Here is a 15,817-nt window from a genome sequence, read left to right as displayed (position 1 = left end):
TAGGGAAGCTAATAAGATTCAAAGTAGTTAGAATATAATTATTTTATCCACAGTGTCTCGTCTCACCCTGGGTGGCAGGCTTGTCTCTCTGATCTTCACACTTGCTGCTATGTAGTTCCTTGGTCTTCGCTTCCATAGACCTGGAGGCCCATTTGCCACTCTGTCTCATGCACCGGGCACAGTTCCTCTACTGTTTCTCATACATTAGGAGCAATGGGGCCTAGCGCCTGGGTTGACTCCACCACATTCGGCAGGGGTCTCATAGTTCTCCGGTGAATCTTCCTTCTTGATGGCCATGGATTTCCTCTCCCTGCTTTTGAGATAACTCACTCTTATATCCAGCATAATGGAAAAACTGGCCGATCCCCTAGTCAGCGTCTTATACACTTGATTTGCATGTTCTTATTTGCTGTGACTCTGTGGGCGTTACAAAGACTTATGGATATGAGTCATACCAAGGGATTTCATTTCAACACGTGGAGACGCATTTTTGCATTTTAAATTATTAAAAATAATTCCAATGAAAAATAGTGTTTCATGAAATAAAACTTTATGCCATTCAATTTTCAGTCTCTGTAAGTAAAGTTTTACTCATTTACATATTGACCATGGCTGCCATTGCATTTTAGTGACAGATCGGAGTTGTCAGGCAGAGACCTGGCTAAGGTCATTTATATCTGGTTCTTCACAGAAGACAGTTCTGGCCCCTTGTCTAGATAAATATTATCTAATAGAAATATAGTGTCAGGCACAGCTGTATCTTAAATATTTTAGGCTTCACTAATTTTAAAATGAACAGGTAAACTTAATTTTAATAGTAGGCCTTTAACTCATCCATTATTTAAACATATAATCAAAAAGCTATTCATGCAATATTGTAGAATTTTTTTTCACAATAATCTTTAAATTTTTGTATGTGCTTTACATTTACTCTAAAACCCAATCCCCTGCCATCCAGTCCCTTCCAACTCTATACAGAGGATCCAAAGTTATAAATCTTTAGGGGAAGAGATAACCTCAAGTTTCTTCTACCGAGCTTCTGATGGGCTTGAACCACTTACGCTGTGGTTAGTAATGGACAAAGCCACCATGGCTCAATAGCTCAGTAGCACATTTCAATAGTTTAATAACTACTTGTAGTCAGAAGCTTCAGGTTTAGAAGATAGCTAGCTGTTCCATACACTAGAAAACAGGTTTGTATTTTATTGAGTTCTTATATTTTTGACCGATCTTTTTCCGCTTCCCCTTCTCTGCTGGATGGTATGTGTCAAGAGTGATATGTTGGTGTCTTGGGTACCAGGGTGTAGGAACAAGACACTGTTTATTGTGATTGTGATTTATAGTACTAGTGACAAAATCTAAGTAGGCTATCTCATTGCTTTGTGTATATGATTCACAGTATATAAGAACAACTTAATATAAAGAAAACCAAAATCCTCACAACTGGGCTAAGATATAATATGATAAATGTATAAATAACAAGCATTTTATCTTGCTTGGATCCCCAGGCAATACCCATGGAAGCAGTAGTCAAGAGATCAAAAGATTTGTTGCATTAGGTAATTATGCTGCACAAACCCTCTCAAGAGTATTCAAGAGTAAAGATGTTACTTGGAGGACTAAGATGCTCCTGATCCAAGCCATGGCATGCTCCTTTGGTTTTCATACGCATATAGAAGTTGAACACTGAGTAAGGAAGAATGAAGAGGAATCCATGCATTTGGATTGTGGTGCTGAAGAAGAATATTGAAAGTAGCATGGTCTACTAACAGGACAAACCGATCTGTTTTGGAAGAAGTGCAGCCAGGGTACTCCTTAGAGGCAAGGATGGGGAGACATTATCTTCGATACTTTGAACATACTGCCAAGAGTGACCAGGCCTGGGAGAAGGACATCATGCTTGGTAAAGTGGAAGGTCAGAACACAAGAGGAAGGCCCTCAATGAAATAGGGATGGTACAGGACTGTGCAGTGTGCCCTTCAGCTCTTTATACAGTCACAGTGTGTCAGAGCCAACTCAAAGGCACCTAACAGGAGCATCTAAGAATTAGAGGGTGGGACTCAAGTTCAAAGACACAGATGGCATCTGGGAGTTACTGTAGTAAAGCAAAGCAAAGCAACCCCCAAACAAATAAATCCCGTCTCAGAGAAGTGAGGCATACTCCTTTACTAATTGACTCTTAGTTCTTCCCCCAACAACCATTCTGGTTACAGGTTGAGTGCTTTCAGCACAGCAACTTCAAGGGCTTCCTTGAACGAGTACAGTAATGGGACTCTCGCTAGATTTTGGGCACAGTCTATTATATCCTTGCCCAACTTTATCTTTTCTTTTTACTTAGGGGCACTCATGCACATAGCTTTTGCTTCCTCTTAATGGAACATCTTAAATACCTTTTCCTCTTCCTTCTATATAGCATGGCTTCCAGGTTTTTTTTAACCTGTTGTAGCCACTTTCTTTGAGTGTGCACTTGTTTCTTTGTACCCCACTTAAAGTTCTAAATGCAGCAATGTAGGCATTCTCTTTCCCTTGAGGAGTAGGAGGAAATGCTATCGCTTTTGCTCTAGAGATAATCTTCCTGTTAATGTAGCCTAAATCCAATTAGCTTTCTTGGAAGCTACTTCTCACCATTGATTCTTATTATACCCATGGGAAAATGTCACCTCTATGTCTTTTTTTAAAGTGTTGCAATTAAAATCACATAAGCCTGTCTTACACCTAACTAGGGCTTCTCCTTTCTGTTCTTATTTCTATGTGTGACTCAGAAGCTATGCACACATGAAGCACGGGGTGGTTAATAAACAGAATCATTCTCTCCGATTACAATAAAACAATGTCAGCCATCCAAACTTACAAGAGAAACAGAGAAACTAAAAAGGAGATAGAGGGTGTATTAGTCTAGGTACTTTGGAGAAACAAATCCACAGCAACTCATGTATAAGAGAGAGTTTTATGCAAAGAAAATGTGCATCACGAAAACATCCCAACCCAATGCTACCCAAGGCCACAAGTCCAACATTAACCCATTAACCCAACACCAGTCCACAAAGTCCTCCACCTCACAAAACAGAGGCAATAATGCCGGCTGCAGGAGGAAAGCTGAGTCCGTGAATGTGTAAGCATCTCAGCACTGGCAGGGGTCTCCCACACGGCTGCTCCAGCACCCAGGGCTGCATCGGGATAGATCCATGCGGCTTCTCCTTGGGGATGTCTTGTAGGAAATCCATCTTGCAAGCTGAAGCAGGGAACTGCTAAGGCAGCTGCACCCGATGCAACCATCACAAAACAAGAGACCCGAGAACTAGAAAGGCGAGGCTTCACCACCCATTTATCCCTCCGCCTTTCAACCAGCACCACATGTGATTATCGGCCAGGCTGGCACAATTAACTAACTCAGAGGGCTTGATAATACTAAATTTTTGTTTTACCAGCTATCTGTTGAGTTTATTATACAGTGGTAATTTATGTGTTGCTAGTGTGGACTCTTACTGTGGCATCATCATACCAGGGTCACTCATAGGACCCAGGCTTCTGTGGAGATTCCAGATTCATTTCTGCCAACTAGGACAAAAGACCTGATGATCCACTTCTGAAAATTAGCCAGTGAAAAGCCTATGGATCACACCATCCTATTGTTCGGTACAGTGGTAGATTAGAATCCCTCGAGGTGGAAGGTACTCAAAATACACAGCAACTGCAACAGTGGACAGAGGCGAACCAATGACCATGAAGACACTGTACTGGTTTGTTCTGTTGCATAGGGTGGTTATCATAAATCAGAGATAATGCAACAGGAGTGCACCAAAAGAAATTTTACTATATTTTATGACACGGTTTTTCTGATTTCCTATTATTGCTAAGTTTTTGAACATTAAAAGATAAAAATATTATAACTGGAAGAACTCAGAGGAAAGCATTCATTCTTGCTTAGCTAAAGCACTTTTATTTTGTGTGTATGTGGAATTGGGCTCACGGAACTGTGACTTAATTTGCACTATTTAATTTTATAGCAATTTTGTACTGTATTAAAACTCTGCCCAGGTTTCAAGATGGAATTAGAAATACCAAAGTGTGTATCATTGAAACAATTTCATTTGGTTGTTGTAGGGAAATAACTCTACAAATCCCATGTGGTACAGTACCTGATCACATTGAAGAGCCATTTCTCTATGTATATTTCTTCCTCACCATTTTCAACTCTCCTTTTGCCCTCAATATTATTCTCCTCTTTCTATGTGGATACAGTATTTCACTACTAACCACAAAATCCATAGCCAAATCTAACTAGTCACTTCTGTAGTAAAAATAAGGATGTGTGTTCTTATAAGATGTACAGTCTCAGAATATTATTGACAGTTATCAGATCACACAAGCTGCGGTGCTTCCTTCTTGTGGAGTAGTTGTCACCTCACTCAGATGGGTGCTACTTTTCAGACCAGGCTTTAAGACCGTAGACTTTCTTTCTGAAAACTGGGCACAATCTGATTGCTTCAATGAGAATAGAAATTATTTTAGCCTTATCACCAAAGTGTGTTTTTCCTCCCTTGAAGATCCCAGAGGCATTGAAATACTTTATGTTTTCCCCAAGGAAAATACGAATATGAGAATTTGCCAACTTTGTATTTTTACCCCTTATTCCTCTCCAACCACTAGTCAACTTTTGTCGCTACGCAAAATAGCTTCTTTAGACATTTTATATATATGGTCTCATAATATTTGTTATCTTGTTCTGACATATTATTCAGCCTGTTGTTTTCAAGGTTAATTTATGTGGTACCATATATCAAAACGTAATGTATGTTTCTGGCTGAATCATATTCCAAGACTACAGTACATACATATCATAGTTTCTTGTGTAGTGCACTTGGTGAATTGCTCAATTCCCAATGCAAAGACTGGGAGTTTTAGCTCACCCATGGGCCCTTGGAAGACAAGCCTGGCGATCTGCTTCAGAAAGGTCACTGCTTTGAAACCCGTCTGGAGAGTTCTCCTCTGCTGACCTAGGATTGACACGGATTAGAATGGACTCAGTGGCAAGGAACAAGACATACCACGTGTTGCTTACCCATTATCTTTTGATCGCGTAGCACTACATTCTTTATGCAACAAGCCCAAAGTACTTTTGAATCAATACCAAAATATACGAGTAGCATGAATAATGACAAAATCTAGTTTTCAAAAATTCGTCATCATTCTCTCCTTCAAAAGTGACTTTTTCAGTATTATTTGTATTGACTACTATTAGTATTATTTGAAACCCAGAAATTATGTACAGTTCTCACTGATCTTTATTTATTTCTCTATTGTATGAATATTAGTTTTGAAGGTATTCCCTCAGTTGACTCTCTCTATATGACTACATGTAGTTAACACTGTAAACCATATTTGTGTTTAAATGTACCATCTCTAATTAATGTTCGAGGAGATTCTAGATCTCCAAGACTGGATGGTTTCTTTCAAAATCATATTGCAAAAGTAAAAAACCACAGGCACTATGGATAAGAGTATTGTAATGTCTGTAAGTAACTTCTAAAAAAAAGGTTGGGACATGAGATTACAGATTCTGGTGAACATTATATTTGTCTAAAATAACCCCAAGACTCAACAGTTTTGTTTATTTGAATCTCTATTCCAAACCTCATTGCCATCTATTCAGTTAACAGTGACCCCATGGAAAGGAAAATGGGAGACCTGCCCATGGGTTTCTGACACTGTCAACCTCCCCACAAACAAACAAACAAACAAACAAACAAACAAACAAACATTTTATTGGGAGTTAATGCAGATATCATATCATTCCATAGTTCAATCACATCAAGTAGTATTGTAGAATTGCTTACACAATTAGTTTCAAAACATTCTCTTTCTATTGAGCTCCTTAAAATCAGCTCCATTTTACACTCCCCCACACCTCCCCCCACTGTATCCAGAAACCCTTATTCTGCTTGCTTTCCCTCTAAATTCAGAAACCCTGGATTTCATACTGAAAAACAGAAAAACATAACAAAAATTCAAGACGGTCACCCTCAATGACAAAACACATCTGAGATAAACCCCAAGACGAACAAAGAAAAAAAAAAAGACCTTGAAAAGCAGATCAGGCCTAATGTGCCCCAGAAGGGGAACAACTGACAAGGTTTTAACCTTTCAGGTCGGGCTTATCATTTTGATGCTCTACAGTAATCTCTGCCATGCCGCCTGGTTACCTATTTCTTTCCATCTCACTATTATGGACAGAGGGGAATCATCGGAGGCTTATTTCCTATGTAGATCCCGCAAAAGTATAGTGGGCTCCCACTGTCATCCTGCAAACCAGATTCTCACAATTTAGGTGCTGATACTATTTCCTCATCTGGCTTTGGATTATATGATTTAAAATCCTTGGGTCACTGATGTTGGTGTGCTTCGTCCATGTGAACTTAGTTAACATCTAACTTAGATGGCTGCTTGATTGGAAACAGGCCTTTAACACCCCAAATGCTATTTTATCCGATAGTCCAACACTATCTAATTTCTTCACCACATTTGCTATGTTCCCATATCTTCTATGTTCCCTTCCTGAGGGCAAATATCAAGCAGACCAAGATGTAAGAATTATCGTATATACTTGTGTATATGCCGAGTTTTCAGCACATTTTTATGCAGTTTCGGTGGTAAAATTAGGTGCCTCAGCTGATATTCAGGTCGGCTTATACTTGAGTATATATGGTAATTGTTCTTAAATTGGAGCTAGGATTTAGTGCAAACCCAAAACCCATTCTGTTGTTTTTTTTTTAACCTGCCTTTGGCTCCTTTCCCAAACCTCCTTGTTAATTTATGGTAGAGAATCTTGTAGATCATCCCCTGGGGCATAGAGATCTTCCATTAATATTGTCTTGGATTAGCCATTGGAAGCACATTTTTAAAGCACTGTTGAGAGGGGGATAGTGGGCCACTGTTGGCTAACTCCATATTGTAGTACCTGCATTCTTCCCTTGTACAGAACCAACCCTTTCATGGCTGGACACTATTTACACAATCAATCAGAGCTGGTTGTCAGGGAAAAGTAAAAATAATATTCACTGGCACAGTCAGTCATAGGTTTGTTGGAGTCATATATATCCTAATACAGCATATAAGGCGTTGCTGTAGCAGGACCATGATTGTAGGCTCACTAACAGTTCAGCAATCTTGTTGCAGCTGCTTTTTACTTCCTGAGACATCGTGAATTCTCCGTCTTCAGTCCCCAAGTTACAAGTATGTCTGAGGCCGAATGCAGTTCACCCAGTGGATTTTCCACATCGGATCTCACTGATGCAGCCTCTGGAGCATGCTGAAGGTCCCGGACTCAATGCCCCAGCATTCCTTGGCCCGGAGCCTGCGCCCTCAACATGCACTCAAAGTCCAGGTCAAGGTGTTCATTTGGTACATACCACCAGGGACATTTTCAGTCATGCTTCCCCCTTTCCCTACCATCAGTCACGCATGTATGCTCCTCCAGATGTGTTTTCACCCTTCCCACTCTCCTGCCTTGACTTTCCCATCAGTGTCCATTATCCCTTTGATAGAGCTGTCTACCTGCTGGGGGACCACGTCACTCAGTATACAATATCCACCCCATTCCTTTAACAATTTCTCCCAGCTGACATGAAGCTCCCTCCAGCAAAGTGACTTTCAGGATACATACCTAGAAAGTCACCCTCAAGCTACACACCTAGAAAAGATGGTGGATGGTTCAGCGTCACCAGCCAGACTCTCTACCAGGCTGCATGGTCACCCTGGCCAACAGACTGGATGCCCTGCAAGCTTGAGCTTATGCCTATCCTATTGCTTATTTCTATAGCAGTAGATGCATACAGTATTTGTCCTTCTGTGATTGACTAACTGCACTCAGCATAATGCCTTCCAGATCCTTCCATGTCATAAGGTGCTTCATGGTTTCATAGCTTTTGTTCAGGAATATGTAGTATTCTCTTGTGTGTATATACCAGAGGTTTTAATCCTATTTTCTACTGATGGGAATTTAGGCTGTTTCCAACTTCTTGCTTTTGTGAATTATGCTACAATGAACATGGCGAGCATATGTCTGTTTGTGATCTGTTTCGTATTTCTCTGTGGTATGTGCCCATAATGGTATTGCTGGGTCATATGGCATTTCTCTTGTCATTTGTTGTAGGAATTGCCATAACTTTTGCAACAGTGACCGCATGTAGTTACAAGCCCACCATTAGTGAATAAGAGTTCCAGTTTCTTCAGGCCCTCTCCAGCATTGGTTGTTCTCATTTTTTTAAATTGGGCCACGGTTATGGTTATTACATGGTATTTCATGGCTGTTATGACTTGCCTTTCCTGGGTGACAAGTGAATGAGAGCATTTCCGCATGTGTTTATTAGCCATTCAGGTGTCAGCCTTTATGAATCATTTGTTCAGGTCCTTTCCCCATCTTCCCAGAGGGTTATTCGTATTTTTTCTTGTTGTAGACTTGTAGTGTACTGTAATTGTCAGTAATTAGTCTGTTATTCATTATGTTGTTGCTAAATATCTTTTCCCAATTTGTGGGCTCTCATTTTACTCTTTTAATGAAATATGTTTATGCACACAGTGTTTTATTTTTAATAGGTTCCACTCATTTATATCGTCTTTCACAGAGTGTGCTTTGTGTATCATATCTGGTAGCCTGTGTATTCCCTGTACTAGCGCACTTAGCATCGTCCCAATTTTCTCTTTGATGTTCCTGACAGCTTTGGGTCTTACCTTTAGGTCTTTGGTCCACTTTGAGTTTGTTTTTGTGCATGGGGTGAGATATGGGTCTTGTTTCATTCTTCTGCAGTGGATATCCAGTTTTTCCAGTACCATTTATTGAAGAGAGCATCTCCTTCCCAGTTACTGCTTATTGGATCTTTGTCAAAAATCAGTTGTCTGTATGCAGATGTTTTTATTTCTGGATTTTCTGTCTTGACCCATTGGCCTGTGTATCGATCATTATCCCAGTACCAGGCAGTTTTGACAACTGTGGTTCTGTAGTAGGTTTTGAGGTCAGATAGTGAAAGACACCTCCTTTTCCTTCTCTTGGAGGCATTTTTTGCCTATCCTGGACTTCTTCCCGCTCCAGCGAAGTTGGTAATTAGTTTTTCCACTTCTTTAAAGAGTGATGCTGGAGTTTGGATTGTGATTGCATTGAATTGATAGGTCGCTTTAGGGAGTATTGACAGTTCTACAGCATTGAGTCTTCTGACTCACAAACACGGGACATTCTTCTATTTGTGTAGGTCCCTTTTGGTTTCTTGTAAGAATGTTCTGTAGTTTGCTTTGTACAGGTATTCTGTTTGGGGAGTAGAAAGCCTCGCTTTTCTCCCTAGGAACAGCTGGCGGTTTTGAAGTGCTGTCTTTTGGGTAGCAGCCTAATGTGCAATCCACTATGCCATCAGGGCTCCTTGTTTATTTGGATAGTGTTTCCCAATCCACCTTCATTAGCTAGAGTGGAGCATGTCCTAGTAGTTCAGTGAAGGAATCCACTTCCAGTAGCGTAAAAGGATAATAATAAGCCATCTCAAAGTCTAGGTTTATTAGAAATGACTGATATGTTTTGTAGGGCTGGGGTAACGGCAATAGTTCGTTTACCAATTAGTGCAGTAGAAGGAAAATTGCATTAACATTTATACTAAAGAAAGCAAATGATCTTGGCATAGTAAGTGAATGGTTGTTTCTCTTTGTACGGCCAATAAAATGAGACCTGTGAAATAGGAGAAATATTCCCTTTTGGAAATGCGCAGTGAGAAAATCTATTAATAATGAAATGTAGAGCTACTTTCCTTTTGCACACATACACAAATACGAGAGTCTCTCTTCGCATAGATGGTGATCCCGTTAGTTCTTTCTAGTGATCAAGGCTTGAAAAAACAGATCAGACACAAGCAGAGAATGAAGCTTAACCTAAAGAGGAAGGGGAGGAAGCAGGTTTTGAAAGTAATTGTGCATTCTAATTATACACAGAAATACTGATGCCCATACTTCAAAATTCCAAAATAATTCCTTGAGATTTTGTTGATGAAGTTTTCAGATTCTATAAAGAGCGCTGGTGGTATAGTGCATTACATCTGGGGTTGCAAACCACAAGATCAGTAGTTTGACCCCCAAGCACTCCTGGAGAGGAAGGTGAAGCTTTCTGCTTCTGTAAGGTTGCAGACTTGGAGATCCAAAGGTGAAATTTTACTCTCTCCTATAGGATATCTATGAGTCTGAATTAACATGATGTCATACAAAAGTCTGAACATCCATGCATTTAATCTATTCATCTACTAATATGAGGATGTACCTCCCCCAAATGGGAAAAATATCCTCTGTACGGAGCTTTTTGTAGTACACATTTTCCCACTAGTTGAGTGTCCAGCAACTCACTCTGAGTTATTGCACCCAGTGGTGTCACCTGGGAAAGTTCTCTCTGGTCATAGTGAATTTTTTGTAAAAGCATTTTCACTTGATCTTCATTTTTTGTGATGGATGATTTAAGAGAACACCATACAGCTGTCAAATTTTGTTTCTTGCTAAAGAAAAATGCCACAGAAACTGTTGTGAGTGGCATTGTTGAACAGTTTACAAGGAGAGTGCTTTGGGAAAAAATCAGTTTGAAAGTGGTTTTCTTGTTTCCAAAAAGGTGAAATATAAATTGATGACAAATCTTGTTCTGGACATCTATCAACTTCCCAAATGGACGAAAATGTCTACTTTGCTTTTGGAGTTTGTTCCACCAGGTCAGATTGTTAATCAAGGTTTCTATTTAGAGGTTCTGAAAAGATAGTGCAAAAGTGTGTGACAAAAAAGGTCTGATTTGTGGCAGACAGGGGACTGGTTTGCCACTAGGAAAATGCACCTGTTCAGTCTGCTAGTTTTTGGCCAAAACCAGCATGCTGCGCTTGCCCCATGCACCTTACTCACCTGACCTCTCTCTGTGCGACTTCTTAGTGAGCCATGAATAAAGAGGGACATGAAAGGACCGCGATTTGACAACGTAGAAGAGGTGAAGAAAAAATGAGGAAGGTGCTGAGAGCAAGCAGATGAGTTTGAAAAATGTTTCCAAGAATGGACTCAGAGATTTGACAAATGTATTAAGTGTAATGGAGAGTACTTGTAGGTTATAAGTTGGTTTTGTAAAAAAGTGTAAATACATAGCTTTGGAAAAAAATTCCATTTTTGTTACTCCTCATATATTTACAATATTTACTGAGTACAAGAAATTTAGAAATATATAATTACTTCCCTCTTGTAGTCAGTGGCTCAATCATGGAAGTATGTATTAAATACATACTTTTTCAAATACAATTGCAATCATTATAAGGACATCAATGGAACAATACAGGCCACATGCATAAGTGCACAATGCATAAGGTGTATTGGAGCCCATGTTCACAAGGGTTGTTTGTAAAGTTGTGTCTATCACAAAGTTGTTAATAATTTCTTTTTTTGAATTTGTGACATTTAAGTGAAGTCCAATGGGACAATGAAATGTGCTTAAGAAGGGGAGACAGACTGTCCATCATTCTTGCTGCTCCATTCATACGTATCCCAGAACACCAGGAGACTGACAATACTTGTGTGTGGTTTCAGTGAGACTTAAGATAAGTACCAGATAAGTGTTGCTGTGCATGGAGTCACTAGGGATTAGAACTAACCCTATGGCCTCTAACAATAACAAGCCAGCACGTCAAATATCCAGCTGAACACATTCTAATCTAAGCTTCCTTCGCGGGCAGAGAGAAGGCAATGGGCTACATGAAATAAGAGTTCTCAAGGAACCCTGGCTGACTTTTCCTTACTCATGTTACGTTCTTATATCAGGCAACTATTTATACTGAAATTAAGGACCTTGGACCACAGGGGAAGCTAAGGTAACCCATAGACCATTTACCTTTCCAACTTTCCTTACTGATTAGTAAGTTGAAGATCAAGTACAGAGTTTTGGTAGAATGGACACAGATCAATGGACACAGATCAAGAAGTAGATAACAACTATTGTACTTTTGGGTTTCATCTTGTTATTGTTGCGGCAATGTTCAAATAGTTTTGGTGAAAACAACATAAAAATGCGTGATTCACTATGGTATAAAAATAGTGCAAATCCTATTTCTACAAATGAGTTAAATTTTTTTGGTTTCGGTTTGTGTTAAAGCTTGCAGTACCTAATAAAAAAGATGAATGATAAAAGCCATGGCAAAATTTCTATATTTTAAATTTTATTTATTTAGAGCAGCATTAAACATATTCTTTTTTCAATGCACATTATGACAAGTTGAAAGTATTGGCAGCATAACTGGGAAAAACAACAACATTGTATTTGCATCGCTGCAAATATTTTATTCTGCTTTTGAACAAGGATTTTCATGTTGCTCTGCACTGGACCCTGTGCAGAGCACAGGCTGGCCCTGGCTGTCAGAGTGGATTAAACAAAACATAAAACAAAGCTCCTGGTGATCCCATTTGTAACAGAGTAAAGCCATACTCCCTCCACTGGATGATTTTTCAGAAGTAGTTAGCCAGGAGTTTATTCCCAGATGCCTCTGCATGGGCTTGAACCTACAACCTATCAGTTGGCATCCAAGAACATTTACTGTTGCCAGCACCTATGGACTCCAAGAGTGTATAAGCAAATCACCCATAATATGAGGCTCACATGGATTAAGAAGTGTTTCCAATGTCCTATAACCAGTTAGTTACAGAGTCTTAGGTAGACCAGACTGTTTGGATAGAAATTAATATGTTTCAGGAAGAAAGGAACTTGATCTGTCTCATGTACTAATGCAGGGGTGCTCAAACTTTTTCAGCATGTGAGCTACTTATAAAAGGATCAAGTCAAAATGATTTACCAACTACAAAAATGCAAACCACATATTTATTTTTATTTATTCATAAATGCATTGAGAATTCTTTATAGGTACAATGTATGTTTATGTGCCTTGCATAACCTCATGAGTCCATATTGCACAACACAGCACAATTAACTATGTACATTTTTTGTCATGACCTGAGTTTACTCTGATGGCTTGCACTGAATGGAATGAGCCAGGGATGCATAGTCAGGACAGTAGCTGCTGACAGCCAGCCTCAAGCAAATGACCATCGGTCATGGTGGAACGGTACTTGGACTAAATGATCTTTATGTGGGAAAAGGCTGACTCACATAAATAAGGAGAGCCGAATACTGAAGTCAAGGAGGTAGCACATTTTCTCATATTTGGGTACTTTCCCTCTGCGAGTAAGTTCCAGAACTGTGCATGCGCTCTGGACTTCAGCTGAATGTCGGCTTGTAGTGTCAAAATCTCCCATTCTGTATGAAAGTGATACGTTTTTGTCTTCTTACTTGGTCCAGCTCCCGCACTCATTTTAATACCCTTTCTTACGTTTAAGAGGAACAATCCAAGGTCTAAAAATTGCCGATAACTTAGCTTGTCAGTTTTGCTGCACTTAGTGCAGTTGTTTGCGCACGCATTTGACACCCAAGATTGCATCTGATTGGCTGCGCTGTATATCAATTAAGTGACGGGATTGATGATAGACTTAGGTCTATTTTTTAAGTTCCATGCCATCTACCCACACTACATTTTCAATCGACTAGTAGATCGCAATCGATGTACTGTGCACCCCTGTACTAGTGTATAGAGCAATGCCTACGAATAGCAAGTCCGACTGAATTCCCTACCATGGCTCCAGGGAAGAGGCATGTTTCCAAAAGGTAGGGTAAGCATTGGAACTGTTGGGTAGGGGGTCCTGAAATGTCTTTATTCATTATGAGACTGCTCTTTCTGTTTTGTTGATGCGATAGTTAACCAGTGCCCAACACAGTGCCCAGCAGAGTGCCTGCCAGGGTTCTCATTAAAACGACATCAAACCTACCACCTTCGAGTAGATTCGGACTCATAGCAACCCTACAGAAAATAGTAGCGTCATTCCATAGGGGTGCTAAGGCTGTCAGTCTTCTGGAAACAGACAACCTCCTTTTTGTGAAGTGGAGCGGGTGGTGAGTGTGGACTGAGACGTTTTCTGTTAGCAGCCCTGTGCTTCACCCGCAGCCCTGCAGAGATTTCTGGGGTGCCATTGGAGTTGACAAACTAATGAACTGCTGGTGTAGAAATTGCTCTGAGGCTTAGTCACAAAACTGAGTCTGGGGGTGGAGACACTGCCTGTTGAGGACTTGGGGGTGAGACCAGAACTGCCTTCTGCTGAGGAACCTGTCAACCGTGAGAACAGGTACTTCATCCCTGGGTCAAACCAGATATCAAGGCCATCGTCCCTTGCCTTTATTTAACTAAAACCAACTTTGGTCACTGCTATCTTTCATTCATTATTCAATAAAAAGTTTTTTGAGGCTATTGAAATCTTTTAAAGGTATTGAAATCTTACCACATACATATTTTATCTATTACGTCAAAATTAAACAAAACCAAAATAATAAGTCTTCAGTATTTGTTGAATAAAAGGAGCCATCGTAGTATAGTGGTTTATGTATTAGGCTGCTAAGTTCAAGGTCAGGAGTTTGCTTATATTAGCTGCTCTATGGGAAAAAGATGAGGCTTTCTGTCCCCTTAATGATTTACAGGCTCAGAAACCCGATTTACAATCTCAGAAACCCATAGGGTCGGTGCTACTCCGTTCTATGAGGTTGTTAGGGGTCAGAATTGGCTCTATAACAGTGAAGTTAGTGTTTTATTTGTTGATGAAATACACGAATGGTTTGCGTGTGTCTAATCTGGCAAATTTGGCGTACCTACATGACCTCTACCTCAAACAGATTATGGAGTATTTACATGGGATTTTCAGATTATTTGAGAACCAGAAAGTACGACTTTTCACAAGAACAATAAAAAGCAAAATAAGAAGCAATATGACTTGGTTAGAAGATAATTAGACAGGAATAAAGGATAGATCCTGCCTTTATTAATTTTAGTATCTTGGACCTGTTCCCTCTTTCACAGTTCTGTTTCGTCATCTCACCAGAACCAGTTATGTGTAAAGGACCTCCAGTTTTCATCTATTGTGGCCATTTGGTTATTCTCTTGTTGGGTTATTCTGCTCATTGCAGTCAATGCACAAACCTCCTCTTTTACATTGGGAAGGAAAGGCAAAATAGGCTGCATACAATTCTGAAGCACCAGTTCCTTAAGCAAGCTTGCTGCTCCATTCATTAATTCACTGACTCAGTCATTCCTTTGTGTGTAAATATTTGTTATTAATGATACTGCAGGATTGTGTATTTAATAGAATTGATTTGTTGTCCATAGTTCTGTGTCCCTAAGAGTGTCTTCCTTTGCCTCTGTGATATTATGTGTTGCCTTTCCTTTCACCAAATTATTATGTGTCTATTATCTTGTCAGTGGTTTTCCTTCCCTTTCCATCTCTGGTAAGCATCAAAGAATGATTCTTGCATTTTTTTTAAATCACATTATTAGGGGCTCATACGAGTATCACAATCCACACATACATCAATTGTGCAAAGCACATTTGTACATTCATTGCCCTCATCATTCCCAAAACATTTGCTCTCCACCCAAGTCCCTGGCATCAGCTCCTCATTTTTCCCCTCCCTCCCCAGAGCCCCTCCCTCATGAACCTTTGATAATTTACAAATTATTATTTTGTCATATTTTGCACTGTCTGACGTCTCCCTTCACCCACTTTTCCATTGTCTGTCCACCAGGGAGGAGGTTATATGTAAAGCCTTGTAATCGGTTCCCCCTTTCCAACCCACACTCCCAGTATTGCCACTCACACCACTGGTCCTGAAGGAGTCATCCACCCTGGATTCCCCGTTTCTTGATTTTTATCACTCTTCTTTCCTCAGAACTAGGAG

At 39.9% G+C, this 15,817-nt stretch overlaps 1 protein-coding gene across 2 annotated transcripts in view; it reads right to left on the bottom strand.

The window, feature by feature from the left end:
* The window catches only part of LRRC4C (leucine rich repeat containing 4C), a 1,557,030-nt gene that overhangs the window by 359,429 nt on the left and 1,181,784 nt on the right, over window positions 1-15,817 (bottom strand). For both annotated transcript variants that reach the window (XM_045291148.1, XM_045291149.1), the window contains exon 6: window positions 4,911-4,997. The gene's annotated coding sequence lies outside the window, so the exon portion shown is untranslated. The remainder of the gene's footprint in view (window positions 1-4,910; window positions 4,998-15,817) is intronic.

The sequence above is a fragment of the Echinops telfairi genome, unplaced genomic scaffold, assembly GCF_000313985.2.
Source record: "Echinops telfairi isolate 266 unplaced genomic scaffold, ASM31398v2 ScPeMD7_60;HRSCAF=208, whole genome shotgun sequence".
Lineage (NCBI taxonomy): Eukaryota > Metazoa > Chordata > Mammalia > Afrosoricida > Tenrecidae > Echinops > Echinops telfairi.
Note: the sequence above shows the minus strand (reverse complement) of the source record. Positions and strands in the feature narration are given on the sequence as shown.